The sequence below is a fragment of the Apteryx rowi genome, unplaced genomic scaffold (genome assembly GCF_003343035.1).
Source record: "Apteryx rowi isolate R43461 unplaced genomic scaffold, aptRow1 scaffold_99, whole genome shotgun sequence".
Lineage (NCBI taxonomy): Eukaryota > Metazoa > Chordata > Aves > Apterygiformes > Apterygidae > Apteryx > Apteryx rowi.
This window is the reverse complement of record NW_020451304.1, coordinates 1081631-1096825: the sequence shown is the minus strand read 5'-3', so window position 1 is coordinate 1096825 and position 15195 is coordinate 1081631. Positions and strand designations below refer to the sequence as shown.

General features: G+C 40.1%; 1 protein-coding gene across 1 annotated transcript in view; it reads left to right on the top strand.

The window, feature by feature from the left end:
- Positions 1-455: 455 nt before the first annotated feature.
- Positions 456-15195, top strand: part of TAOK1 (TAO kinase 1) — a 55603-nt gene continuing 40863 nt past the window's right edge. Inside the window, exon 1 of the mRNA XM_026055193.1 lies at positions 456-726. The gene's annotated coding sequence lies outside the window, so the exon portion shown is untranslated. The remainder of the gene's footprint in view (positions 727-15195) is intronic.

Genomic DNA, 15195 nt, shown 5'->3' with positions numbered 1-15195 from the left:
GTCTAGCAGCAACTGGCCTTCCTGAAGCTTGTTACTAGCTATACTAAGCAATATGTTTCATGTAAATATAGACAGGTTTATTCTTTTACAGGCTGGAGTTTTAGATGTTCCCTTACTCATAATGACTTTGCAAAATAATCTGCAGAGAGACATTTTTAGGTATTTGGAGGATATAAACCCTGAGTATTGGTCGTTAGAAGAGAGATTGGTGGTCTCTGAGAAGTGGTCCAGATGTAGTAAGAACTTTTGGGCAGCAAACAACACTACAGCTAATATTCTTTGCCCTTTTGTGTTCAGGAACCTTAATTAGTTCTTGGTTGTTCTTTATAGCTTGCATACAAAAAGTAAATACTGTTTTCTGGCATGGCATGTTGAATTCTCAGTAACTCCCTGTCCAGCTGGACTGCACGGGTGACCTRCATGCCTTATGAGGGAGCAGTTTCTTGCTTTTTGCTGGTTGGTTGTTAGGGCAGTATCTGCCCAAGGTATCAGGAGGTTGTCCTACTTTTCCCTGCTCAAAATCCAAGATCCTTAGAACTTTGTAAAATGGACCCCTGACTTTCTCTTTGTTTATTAGCCAACTGGAGCAGTCAGCAAGTAGATCTTCTTTTAACAAAGGAAATATTGCTTGAATTTTGTTTTTTCCTTATTTGTCTGTTTTTACTGACAAACAAAAGGCACAATCCATTATTCCAAACTGCTGAAAAAGAATCATCAAATTGCCAGGTATGAAATTATGCTGCTTGTTCAGTTACCAGTAGGAAATGGTGTGTAAGATGTTTCAAAACCTACAAAGAAGAAAGTTCTTTGTATGTGTGAATTTAGTATTCACAAAAGGTGTCAGATTGACAGCCTTGGAGATTGTGGAGATTGGAATTTTATTTATCCCTAGGTACAGTGCAGGCTGCAGTAGTGCAAAAATTTCCTATTTTATTCTGCTGTTATACCTTAATAGTGCCCTTCGCAGGCAGCCTCTCGGGGCCAGGAACTCATTCTTTCTCTGTGCCTATTTAAATAGTTGGCCACTTTGATGAAACTGCCAAAAGGATGTGAGGCTGGGATTTTTTGTGATGTGGGTGCTTGTCTCCTGAAATCTAAATAGATGTGAAAGGAATTTGATAACATCTACTTCTAAACAGCTACTGTAGCAGAGGCAACTTTCAGCCACCATATTCTTGCGTTGTATTCAGACTTTGTCTCCAGTTGAAAGATTCTTGATACAATTCTGTGATTCACTTAGTTATCTGTTCTCCCACAGAGGTTTTACACTGTCTTGTGATACATGTAAATCATATTGAGATACAAGATTATAAAGCCAGGTAAATAATGCTGCTCCTTATTTTAATAAGCTGTGCACTGGGTGAAACTCGAAAAAGATCAGGCACTATTAATTTAATGGCTGGCATGAGAAACAGGATGTTGGACCTTTCTGTTCTTGCTGTGAACTTGTGATCTTGGACAGGTCACCTCTTATTCGTGTAGTTTAYATGTTTGTAAGGTAAGAATATTTTTTGCAACTCTGCTAAGTACTCTGTAAAAGTAAGATGCTTTTTAAGTGTCTGTAATGAAAGTCTAGGTCAGATGTGCAATTACCAGTTTTGACAATTGAATAATGTCCTCTTGCGAGAAAGTTGTGAAAATGGAAAAACAGGAGAGGGAGCAGTCATTTGTCACCAGAGTTCTGGTCTTTTTATGCTTTTCCAGACTCAGCACAAGACCTGAGCAATACCAAGGAATCTGTGAATGGAAACGTTGCAGGTGCAGTCTTTTCCATCATGCTTGTTGATACTGTTGGTTCAGGTTAGTTATGCAAAGCTGTCCTCCTCACTCTGCAGAATGAGAAGCAATAGACCTAGAGTTGTGATCTGTTTTCTTCATTCTGTGTTGACAATATGTGTGAATACCATAGATTGATATCTTTCAGCTTTAGAATGAATGATCTTTATTTCAGAGACATTTTTTTTACTTTTCACCAAGAACTGAGTACCACCAACCCCAGTGCAAACCACAGCCTCCATCCAAAAAGAAAGAGCTCTTCGTACTTCTACTGTTCACCATGATGAATTTTCAGATGTAGTTTCTGAGTTAGTATGAAATAGTGGTGGCATGATAAAATCTGAACATACAGATAGCCAGCATTAAACAAGTTGGATTTTGGATAAGGGCTGTTGTTGTTATATACTCTTTTGCTTTTAAAATTCCATTAGTTTTCTTAAAATGTAAGTGAAAAATGCTGCAGATTTTGTACCACAGAATTTAGGACTGATTTACTGCAGCCATAGCTGTGTATAAAATAGATGCTTAAATACTGTGAGAAAGAGGACCATTTTAAAGTACCAAGACAAATGAGGTAACACTGTTGAACTCTAATGCAACCAACCTCTCATTTTGCCTAGAAGTATTTGTTATGCCCTGCAGGGAAATAGGAAGGTGTCGGGGAGATGTCATGTAAGAAAAGCATAGTGTTTTGTGTGTATTGTCCATTTGTTAAAACAAAAGTGGAGAATACAAAGCCCCGTTTCTTGGGGGGGGGAAAAAAGTTATTTCTTGTTGAAAATTTCCAACCTTCTTCCCTAGCGAGGTCTGTCCCACTGTTCTCTTGGGACTCTTCTCATGGCTGTCTCTGTCCCCTGCTGCTTTACTTCTTCCATATTTTAATAGAACCAGACTCCTATGTTGCATATTTGCAGACAATCTTAGGGAGGCCCTTTACACCACACAGCTTAATCCCACTCAAGCTGTGCAATGTGGTCATAGCCCTGGGGAGCAGCTTTTATCTTCTTCAGCTACCATATTTCATTAGATGGCACGATTGTGCTGCGAGTAGCACAGTTCAGCTTTGACCAAATCAGTGATTGCCTTTAGATCAGAGACTCTTCACAACAACCGCTACTGCCATCCAGCACAGCACTAGCTTGGACAAAGGCCTTCTAGCTCAGGCCCTGACAGTAGTCAGCAGTGGATGCTTAAGGAGGAGTATAAGATCATTTTAATTGGCTTTTCTTTGCAATGCTATTCATTTACTGCATCTCTCAAAGGTCAGGCTGGTGTCAGAAAAGTGACCTGTTATTGGCACTTTCTGGCCAGTTGCCTGTCTCACCTCATGCAAGTGCTGAGGCCAGAGTACCTGGGACAGGCAGGACAACGTTTTCAGAAAGCCTAAGTGAGAGCAGGTTGCACCATATCTCAATTAACCTCTTTAAAAGGCACAGAAAATAGGTCCGTCCGTGAACTGAAGCAGTCAAATTATTGTTCACCTCAGTTAAAGGATAGGAGTGGAGATAGTTGCTGGCTTTACTTACTTATTCATTCATTTCCTTTTGTGAATGCATCCTGAGAACAGCTGGATTAAGCAGCTTTGTGTGTGAGCCCACAAAGAACATGTGAAATATAAAATTGTTGGATCTGTGCTATTGGAATAGACCGATTTCTTATTACAGTTTTCTGTCAGATTTAGGATGGATGTGTTCCTACTTTAGCTGAAATTGCCTTTTCAGCCTTAAAATATTTCAAAGTTTACTAGGTACATTCAAGCATCTTAAGTGCTTTTCTCCTCTGTTCAGTCCCAGATGAGAGCACAGTATGTCTTGCTTAGGGAGCTGAAGAATCTGTGTATAAGAGAACAATTTTTTGAAAATACTTTCAGTATGTGTCAACCTATGTAGAATGGACTTTGGGCATTAACCTGCTTTGTGGGCCTTGTTTTTGAACTGTATTTCTAAGTATTTCCTTCAGATGCAGATGTTGACCTACCTTTTTCATTCCTTATTTTTTAGGATATTTAGTGATACTGCTAAAACAAGAAAAGAGCCAGCTAATTTTTTTTTAAAGCAGGTTTTCAGAGAAAAAATCTACTCATTTGCCTTTTGTGTGTGTGCAGTGTTATATTGACTTAACCTCTTTCTAGTAGAGAGGCAGTCAAGCAACAAGATGCAAAAGTCCCTGATTTGATTAGTATTTGAGTGAAACTTCTTTGAGGAGAGATCTGATGTCTTTGCTGGATATATTTCATTGAAAGTAGTTTCCCTCTTCAGCTTTATAGTGCTTGCAGGTGTTGGTGTTAAAACCTGTAGCACTTGAGCACTCCACAGATGTCTTACACCAACTTTTTTTTTTGCAAAGCATCTCCTGAAATAGAGGCTTATTCCTTAGGATGCTCTTCTAGTATAATACTCGAAGGTAGTAACAGTGTAAACCAACACCATGCATTGCCTAGGCTTTTTGCAGCTCCTGGGGCTGACCAGGCACTTAACCTCTCAGAGCTGCAGGAGATGGGAAGGACTTTCCCTGCAGCAGCGGCTTCTTTAGTTTCCGCTCCCTAGACTATAGGGAATCTCTGTCCTGTTTAGTGAATTGTTCCTGGAGAGCACCCAGGCAATGTGGAGGAGGAAAACGCCTGATGTGAATGCAGAAGGTGTACGAGTCAGATGAGAAAGGAGTGATAAGAATAGGTCAGGACGGAAGTGTAGTGAGATTGGGACTGCAGAGGGATTAGAGAGAAAGGAGCTATGACTGACAGAGAAATGGAGATGGAGATTTGCGGAAGAGGTGACTTGGGAGCCCTGGAGATGGGGAGGAAAGCAACAAGCTAAGATGGGTTGGCAAGGGAGCTGGTAGTCTTAATTCTGACACTTCCTAATTTTGGAGTATTTGACTTTGTAACCTTAATTTTGTTTTAATATACTAGGTACAAAAATTGCATTGTATGTTCTGAGGAATTTGGTTACTATGGTAATGGGTGTATAAGTACATGAGAGATAAGATTACAGTAAATGGACCAGCTGTAATTTAACACACAAACCTATGATTGCCATGAATTTGGGGAAGCAGGTCATTACAAACTTCTACTTGRATCTCCTGTTTTACTGCCAGAAGGTCCGTTCCTATGCGAAAGTGACGTCAGAACCGCTACAAGAAGTCTTCTGGTTTTATGGGATTTTAGCAGACGTGCCCAAAATGTCTGGGTAAACAGACCACAGACCTCCCTCCTGTGCCAGGAGAGGGAGGTCTCTGTGGTCCCACCCTGGCCTCTGGGAGTGCCAGGGCCGTTGCACTTGCGCTGACCCGCCGAACCACGTGTGCACGGCCTGGGAGAGACTGGCTGGGACAGGCTGCTGCCGCCTGCTCTGGCTCCCTCGGTCCCCCTTGCTTGGTGGCTGGGGCCAGCTGAGCTGCGGGCGGGTGGCTTGTTCCAACCCTGCAGCTGCGCTGCGCCCGAGGAGGGACTGCGGGGTTGGGTTTGCCATGGGCTCTGCGTCTCCAGGCATATTCTCTCTCTCCCCCTCTTCCTCCCCCCCCCCCCCACTGTTGGTGCCCTGTCTAGACTGATTTTGGGAAGTGCAGCTGATGTTTAGTTTTTAAAAGTCTGTGCCAAAAGCAATCACTTTCATTAGGGCAGCTTGGTGAGAGGGTGTTCTTGCTCAGCCATGGCATTTCTGGAAGGTGATGAGGAGTAAGAGCATCTGGTGGAGCRTCAGGCAGAAACGTAGGACAACCATCCACATAGGAGTGGAAAGGATGGTTCCTTGTGCACTTCCCATTCCATCCCTTCCCTTCCCCCTCTGTAGCAAGGATATATTTTGTATGGCCACCCACACCTTCCAGTTTAAGAACTGCTCGTGCAGCATTTCTCCAGGTTGGGGACAGAAGGGTTGTGAGGGGTGATTATCCATGCTGAAAGTGTCCGGGCAGAGAGGAGAAGGTTGCTGGAGAACCATTTGGAGCAGAAAAGCGGCTGGGATGGAGTAGCCCTGTGAATGTGATTCATCTTATGGGGTGAACATCAGTAAAGCATAGGACACAGCACCATGCTGGAGGTTGTTAAAGCCGAATAGTGGGGATTATCAGTTAGAAATAGGAGAATGAGAAAGACTTGAGTATATTTATTGATAACGTGATGATTATGAGCCTTTAATGCTGTCTGGCCAGGAAATAAGCAGATGTGAAGAATTCTGGTCAGTGATATTTTAAAAACAAAGCCTTAGTTTGGAACAGATGCGTGAAAGGGCTGTGAGGATGGTCTAGGAAATGCATCATCTCTCCTGTCTCATAAAGGGAGGCAAAATTGGCCTGTTGTGTTCAGTGAGCAAATGAAAGCTAAGGGGAGCTGTACTATATGTCTGTACTTGTGCTTATCCCTCAGTACTGACAGGAGGAGAGAACTGTTTAAACTTAAAAGACAGTATGGGCAAAAGAGTAAGTCAGTGTGAACTGACAACTAATAAATACAAACTGTCAGTCAGAAAGTGTCTTTTTACTCATCATAGGAGTGGGATTCTGGAGCAACCTTGTAGGCAGAATAGGGGCTTTAAAAAGCTCTCACGAGTTGATCATTAGTTGGTAACTGAATTCTATCATATAGTTGCTTAAAATAGCAGGTACAGGACTTTAATAGGACCCCCAGTCCTGTGATCTTAACTATCCAACTGGGGTATGTTCTGTATCTGGACCACTGGTACCTAAGTTGGTTTGTATATTAGTTGAAATAAGCATCTTCCCTTGTGAGACCAAATAAAACTTGTCAGATAAAAGGGGTATGCTTGTTAYCTTAATATACACTGAAAACTTTTTGTTGTCAGTAGAGGGGATAGGGAGAAGTAATCTAGCCCTTGCAGAACTCACTAGAGAAGCATTTCTTCCAGTAGGCAAAACGTAGAAAAAAGATGGTGTTTTTGATTATTTTTTGACTCATTCTCTTGCCATGTGCTATTTAAAAAGTTGTTCTGTTCAGTCATGTGAAGACAGGAGGGGTAAATGCTCAACTTCAGCTGCAGTAAAACTGAACCAAATGCCATTACTTCGGGGAATTCCAGCAGGAAATGAGATGTTCACGGGCTCTAGAAATGTCCGAAGTAATAGCTCGGTAAAGGTACTACAGATAATCTGATAGATTAAAATCATCTATAACCGCTTAAACTCTTTGCTTCTGATGTTGAAATACATTCTACCTTTCTCGAATCTACCTTAAGTTACAAAGTTAAGTAAACAGCTATATACCCTTGCAGAATTCCTCCTAATGCCCTATTTCAGGATACTCCGTTAGATTGGTCACTCCTTCATAAAGAACAGAATAGCCTTTCACTGGTAATCTGATTTTAAACAGTTTATCAGCATTTTCCCAGTGATGAAGGTACATCACATACACACACATTACTAGAACCTAGTAAGATACTTTGTCATTATTTCTGTGCAGCCGCCTTTCAATAAATTTTGTTTTCCGCATCTGGTAGTAGTAGTAGTATATTTTATAAACTCCTGTGTTAACCAAAATTTACCTTTTTTAAACCATTTTTTTAAAATGAAATGATGTTTGTTTCATCCTAGGAAAGAATAGCAATGTAGAAATTGCTGTCCTGAATCTAATGCATTGTCTATCTAGTCCTCTCTTGTGTTTCTGACGGTGGTAACAACTACATGCTTCAGAAGAGGTGCCAAGAGCGTTCAGAAATACCTTACCTGACCTGTCTGTGGATGTTCTTATTCATGTAAATGTCTAGTTTAGAAAAGCAATGTTTGTATCCCTTGGCCTCAGTACCTTGCAGTAATTTCTGTAGGTTAGTTTTGCTCTTTGTAGCTTGGTTGGTTGAATTCCTTCACCCTGTGAAAATGTGCTGCTCTTGCATTTTATAGCATGTCCCCTTGTTCTTGAAATCTGAGCAATTTACGTGGCTTGTTTGTGATTTTTAACTTCTACACCTTTTCTCTTCAATGTCTTCTCAGACATTTATGACTTCCTATTTCTGAAGCCCTTTTGTGCTGTACTTTTGTTTTGTTGCTGGTAGATGTGAGTGGGGAACAATATCCAGAAGCAGGCATGCCAGCGATTTCCTTAACATTTTGTCAGAAATTCTATATTATTTTCCTAATTAATTCTAAAAAAAGTGTGACATTGTCCTCACATCATTGTGCAACTATTTTCATTGAGCAGTCTGTGAAAGACCCGTCTTGAGTTCTGTTTAGTTTAAGATTAGATGTGTGCTTGTTCAGTTTTTACTTTTTAAACTTTCATCTCCTGTTTTGTTGCTCATTCACACTGTTTTTAAAGGTTCTTATGCAATTTTTGTTACTATCAGCTGCCCTAAATGAAATTTGTCATGTTCTTTTTTTTCCTCCATTCTAGATCTTACATACAAACATTATGCATGTACAGGGTCTGTACAGTATCTGTGGTCATCCTGTGCTCGCAAGGGCTTTTTCCCCTGCTTGAAATGTTTTATTATTATGTATTTGGAGTCTTGGGKTTTTTTTTTTTCAGATTGTATCACTATTTTGGTTCTCAGTTCAGAGGTAACATTTTTGTTCTCCACCCATAACTAATTAATACTCATAATAATTTCATATGCCCGGTACTTTTTGAAAGTTCTCTTCAGTTTTTCAGTTATTTTGGTGACAGATAGTCTAGTGCATAAATGTTTGGTTTGTTAGTTCTTAGTGCTTCATAGTCATTGAGTGATGTATTTCCCCTAATTATTAGTTCAATTAATTCTTCTGTTTGGCTGTGTCCATAGTTGTATAATTCTCTGGAGCGGTAGCTATTGTAAGGAAGAGATAGTGGTTCTGTGACAAAAATAAACTTCATTCTTGAGTTATTTTAAACTTTTAGAGTAGCTACTTACTCATCTTGATGGCACAATAATGTTTGATTTACAAATTTATTGAAGGACCGGCTTTTTTGATATATGGTCTGTGACAATAACTTCTACCTAGTCTTTTCACAGAGTAAAGTTATCTTCTTTGTGCAAATAATGTAGCTGCTTTCCTATATCCTTACTCTCCTCCGTGGCTTTCTTTTTCTCGCCCCGGTAGCTGAACAGGCTGGGTGACTGCCTGAGGCTTCCCGCTTAGACAGTGTGTTTGTTTTAACGCTATGGCCATACAGTCTTCCAATTTTCTCTTGGCTTTTTCAATTTGTGTTTTATCTTTTTTTTTCTACCTTAGATCCTTCCTGCAGGCATCAATTTTGCCAGGCTTGCTTCTTCAGAAAAACACCCACTCAAATAAGATTCTGAGCTGTGAACTACCCGTTCTATTAGGAAGCAGACCTTGGGTTGGAATTTACATGCTTCCTATCATTCTTCTACACTGTAGTGAATTAACTTGCTTGCACAATTGAAATATTTTCATTTTCTTACTGGTCAGAAAGACTTTGAATTACTTTCTGTTGGTCCTGCTTTCTAAAAGCAAGTTTGATACTGTTATTTTTTAATTACTACTTTTCTCAAGGATAATGTGGGCTTTGGTAGCTTGCTTTCAAGTTGTACGTTGTTTATGCTGAATCAAAAATACCCAACTTGCTGAAGTTTACTGTATTCGTTGTTCTGGGGCAAAATTGGCTGGGGAGGTCAAGAAGAGGTTTCTCTGGACTCTTGTCCCATTATGCCATCTGACTAGCTTTACCTGGGCAGTTGGAGTTGCCCATTATTTCTGCCTCTAGCTGTATCTGGCTCTCCTCGGCGGGTTGCTTGCTAACCTTGTCCTGAGCAGTATGCTACCAGCACAGCACCTCCTGCACAGGAATTTTTATAACTTAATGCTCAAAACTTCTTCAGTCATTAAAGTTTAAGACAAGAGATGTGGCCACAGAGGGTTGTCTGTAGATGATTCAGACACAGAATGTGTATTAATGTGATGCTTTTATGTAGTGGAGGAAAATAGTTGGCAACTACTGTGAATCTAATGAATTGCAAAAGAAGGGAGGCAGAAGATTTAATTTTTTTCTGGTTGCCTTCCTCAAAGCTTTGCTAGCCTAAGGAATTACTAAATTTAGAGCTGACCTTCATAATAAATATATCAGAACTATTGCAAGCAAAGAGATTCAGAAGATGTTAGTGTTAGATATGTCAGAGTATGGTTAGCGCTTCTTGAACTTCCATAGCATTGGTCAATGAACAGTGGCTGTTCTTCAGCTATTCTGTAGGTCTACATCTAACTCCTGATTGTATGGGATGCCTTGTTTTAAATGGGAGAAATTTCATAAAATACCGGATGCTTCTTGCCATTAATGTTCTTTCTTCAACTGCATCAGCAATCTGTATTTTATTTGTGTTATTTAAGTGATAAGATCAGTGGTAAGCTTTGTTTCTCAGGTGAGTGTAGTTGCAAATAGTTGCCAGTTAACAAAACTGTAGTATTTTCAAGAGTACTGCTAGTGTTGGATGTATTTATGTTTGTTTATAACTGGCATATGTAAATGTTGTGAAAATAGATTTTGTTGTGTTTAGAATATCTGTCTTGAATGCAGTAACAAGCTTATCTAGTTAGAGCTGTCTTTTCTACCACTTAAAAAAAATTTGAAAAGATTGTAAAAATAATCAGATATACAGCAAATGAAGTGGAAAGTACAGGAAAACGATTGCTTGTTCTGACATTGTTCATGATAATCACTGCTGGCTTTGCTGCTGGTGCAGGTCATCCTAACAAATAGTTATGCCCAACCTAGGAGCATAGATTCTGGGCTTGTCAACTGAGCTATGGGAAACATACTTCTCCGACCCTTGTGCTAGTGACATTCCTGGAAAGTAGGCATCCAAGCAGAACAGCTCAGCAGGATTGGAAAGTCTGCTGGGATAAGTAATTCAGGGAGTTGATGATGGACATTTTAGTGGCAGAATTTTGAGAGGAAATCAAAGCAAGCCACGCAGTCTACAGCTGCATGTATAAGGGGAATGCAAGCAGTACTCTGAGATAAAAGTATCTTCCTGAGGCTATTCTGTGAAGAAGTATAATACAAGAAAAAAATATAGGTGGTGAAGCAGAGGAAGAAAAAATTATCTCCAAAGAGTTTTTTCCAGGAAGAAACCATTCCTCAGCACTCCCCTACCCCCCAAAARAGAAGAAGCAGAAGAAAAAAATAGTTGCAAAAGGAATCTTGCTGGAATGGTAGGCTGGCTCTTTGTCAGATGAAGAAAAATTTACTTTGTTGGGGAAGAAAAGCCTGTTTGAACATAGAAGCTCACACATAGAAGAAGCTGCTAGAATTCACAGTATTCAGGTGCAGATTTAACTTATCCCTGTAATCTATTCCTTCTACAAATACATACATGAGAGAATGTGAAAGGTATAAAAGGGACAGCATAACTGTCCAGTATGGCTGTATAGATCTCACCTGCTTCAGCCTTTGGCAGCAGGACTGATTCCTGACTCGGAGACAGGGCAGTCACTCTATTGTCAGTCTCCTCCAGGAGGCTGGGAGGAAACAGAGGAGCATTTAGTGTATATATGCATGAGGCTGAAAAGCAAAACATAGAAGAGAACATTGTTTAAGGGGGCTTTCCCTGCTCTACAGCTCCCTTCTATAGTCCAGTTTTCTCAACCCTTTCCAAGTGTCTTTGTTTTGCTTCTGGTTGGCAGTATTTCAGTATGGTTCCTTTTTTTAATTCAGTTTTGTGACAGCACTTTGGATTTTTTTCTGAATATTAAATGTTTTCCTAACAGTCTCTGGTAGAATGCCATTCATTTGCATCTCTGTCTTCTTTAGTGACAGATAGTCCTAGTGGATCCAGTGTAGAGAACAAGTGTACCAAAAAGGAATAGTTTTAAGATAATGAAGAAAAAGGCAAGTTTGTGACTTTGCCAGCATTTTTTTTTTCCATCTCAGCTGCAGCTCACTACTAAGTGGTAGAAGTAAGTTACCAGAATCCCGAGGGAGATGTTCCTGTGTCCCTCCTGCCCCTTCTGCAGAGCCCAGGAGGAGCTAATTGCCGCTTGCTGCACCTCTGGATTTTTTCTGTCTCATTTCCTGGATTTTTTTCCTAATTGTCACTCTAGTAAGACTTTCAAATTGCAGAACTAGAAGGAGGAAAAAGCAACATGTTGTTAGTTTGGTGGGAGAGGCTTACCCAAGTATGTAAGTAGTCTGTGGTATGTGGTTTCACATGAATCAAGTGACTAAAATTGCAGTCCCTTTTGAGAGGCCTGAAGATGCTGATAGACTTTCCATTGTGATAGTCACCTAAAATACAAGTGTTTTGGTACCATGTGCCATGGTGTAATTGAGCATGGATGGAAAGCTGTTTTTTAGCTGTTTGAGAAAACAGCCTTTTTCTGCTGTGAGCAGAATAACTTGTTTTGCATGTGTGCAGTGCATGTTAAGCCACTTGAGAGTTGCTCTGCTTTTATCAGAACAGGAAAAAGAATAGACTGGGTGGACTAGAACCTATGTTGAGATGTTTTAAGGAACAGCCACAGCACTTGGTAAGCTGGCAGGGCATTTTTTTGGTTTGGGGAACAATAAAAACGTGGTATATAGTCATGTAGTTCAGGTGAGCTTGCTGGAAGGAGATGTTGGGTGCAGTGATCAAGAACCTCCTTTCTCAGGGATCCTGATGAACCTGATGGGCATATGTCCCTGCATTTGCTGAGATCTGCAGAAGGACGAGTAGGAAGAGGCAATCCTGAATCTGGCAGTGTTGCACTGGCTGCAGATCCCCTGAACTTTAGATCAGCCAACAGAACTTTTGGTGTCTGTGCCTTACAGAAAGGATCTACTGACGCCCGTCCTGCTGTGCAGCCCCACCGCAGCAGGCTGGCTAGTGCCTGACTTCTGATACGTGGCAAATAAAGTGATGGGATGTATAGTAGGTAATCTGTCTGGCCTTCCCATTTCCAGGTAAGATTACTCCACTCATAGTATTCATCTGGCTGAAATTTTAAAGGCTGATATATAGGGAGGAGATTCATACGAAGATCACAGGATAAGTCACATATAGTAGCATCATTCTTAAGGTCACATATATCAGCACTTCCTGGTGTGATGAGGGCATAATATGTTCATTTCTTTTGATGCTGAAACCAGCATCTTTTCCGATATGTCTCATCTCTCACTTGCATCCCCACAAATTCGAGGGGTGGGTATTGCAACATCTCATTTCTGCCAGAGGAGAGTACATTTCAGAGTAAAATGAGGATTTTTTTTTTTTCTCTCAACTGCTATGTACGCTATTCATCACATTGTCTTCTCTTTCCATACGTTGTGGCCTTGTTTTGCAGTGTTGTAGATAAGGTATTTTACTACCAGTCGCATAACAGCTAGTGCTCAGCTTCATGTTGGTATAGCCGTGATAAAATGATGATGTGCCAGGGCTACACAGTTGCATGTAGTGCTGGGAGAACCTCATTGGTGATTTAAATATATGTCAAAGAAGACATTTTCTCTGTGATAAGTAACTTTTATTTTAAAAGTCCAGATGAGGGTTTCTCTGCATGGTATATACTATACAGCTCAGACATGCTGGTATATCTGGTCTGTATTATAGTGTAAGAATAAAACTCTTGGTTAAGATTTTTTTTGTGAAAATACATGAAATACTGACTTCTTCACATTTGTGTGCAAGCAGCAATATGCATTCTATAATTTAGCTTAATTTTTTGTCTTACGTGCTTTTATTCAGAATCTGTCAAAAAAAAAAAGGAGCAGTTTGTCTGCTGCTTCAAAAAATTGTGCTTGCAGCTCAAGCCTTCAATTCTATACTGAAAATGAACAGAAATTTTAACAAGTTAGTTTGTCTTTTAAGCATCTTTCCATCTAACTCTAGCTTTAGGCATAATTGTAAGTAAAAGAAAAAAGATTTTAAAGGCAGTACTTCCAATAGTTCCAGTTTACCATATTTGTGATAGTGGTGGAAATTTTCAGTGTCAGCTGGAAGCCATTCAGGAAAATTTTAATGGTGTGTTGAGAGGATRATTTAATCTCTGCTTCATACACTCCCCGGAACTGACCCATATGCAAGTAAGAGAAAATCCCTTTTCCCCTCTTTTGACAGTTGCATGATGACACTCATTCCCCATCTATTTGATGCTCTTGGATTATATCCTGACAGAGGAAATTACTCTAAAATTTAGCAACTGCTTGCACTATATGCATTGTAGATGCTTTACCAAAGAGAAAAAAAAATCCTAAATGCCAATTTCCAAATAAAGTTGTGCTTTGGTGGGGGTGGAGGGTTTCCTTTTACTTTGGGTAAAAAGTCTGAAGGAACAGTGGTTTTCTGTGTTGGACATTCACAGTCGTTGCTGTTAGTGAATACAGCTCTAAAGATCTTGGGTGCTGTAGCTGGATACCTGAATTTATTTTTAAATGTGGCATATATTTTACCAGGAAGAAATATATAGTGTACCTACATTTGATACTAAAGATAAATTTTTAGAGGTTTTACCGTATGAAGGGTATCATATGACAGAAAACTTTAATATAATACAACATTTACACTTCAAATTGCAAATTATTTTTGTTCTTAATTCAGTGGTGGAGGACACCATTCCCGTTGTTCTCATTAGACGTCGTAGGAATCCAGCTTTGAGGAGTCCATGTAGCATGCCGCTTGACACCCGGTGAAGTGGAGAGCAACCCAGGATGATGGGCTGTTTTACAGTGCATAAATCTGCTTCCATTTTATGCTTGTGCGGTATTCGTTTAACTTTGGTTATAATATTCCTATTTATAGAAGCTGAAGGACATTGAATATGTTGATTCTTTGAAACTTGATTTGTATGGAGAAGGTGTGCTGCTTTTTAATGGTAATAATCTCCAAGCAAGCCTATATGCTAATTGTCACGTTGTGGTTTCTACAACCTTGTGAACTACCTTGTGGAACTACCAATCCTTTGATTTGCGGACGTTTAGTGCAGTCTAATACGTTCAGGTTGTTGCCATTCTCACAGATCTGGGTCTGGATATGGACCTGAAAAATAATACTATGGATGGGTGTAAGTCTTAATAAATCGGTTCACTTTTCTTCTGCAGAGAAGACTATATTCACTTCCTAGTATAGCCGCTTATTGCATGAAAGCAGTTGACTATGACACTAGCAGCAGTCAGGTGATTTATTGTAGCAGGGACAGCAGTTGACTAACAGATTTTTTGTTTTTAACAGCCTTGCTAAACATGTGCTCAGTTTTGATTGCATTTTTTTCTAAGGTCTGTATAGCATAAGGTTTAAATCTCTACTTTAAATATGGCACTGGCTGCTTAGGGCTTTGCGTGAACTGCCCTGCGGGATCCCAGGGGATCTTAGTCACAAGGGTGGGTCTGACTTGAGCAAGAGACGACATGATGGGCAGGGAGGCAGAAAACCCAGAAGACCCCCTTCCTCCTCCTCTGGCTCCATGATGTCATTTGTTCGAGGGGTGTGTATGTGTAGATTTAATATAGCTATGATTGTAGGGAACGTAAAGTCTTATTTACATATAGACTTTTGT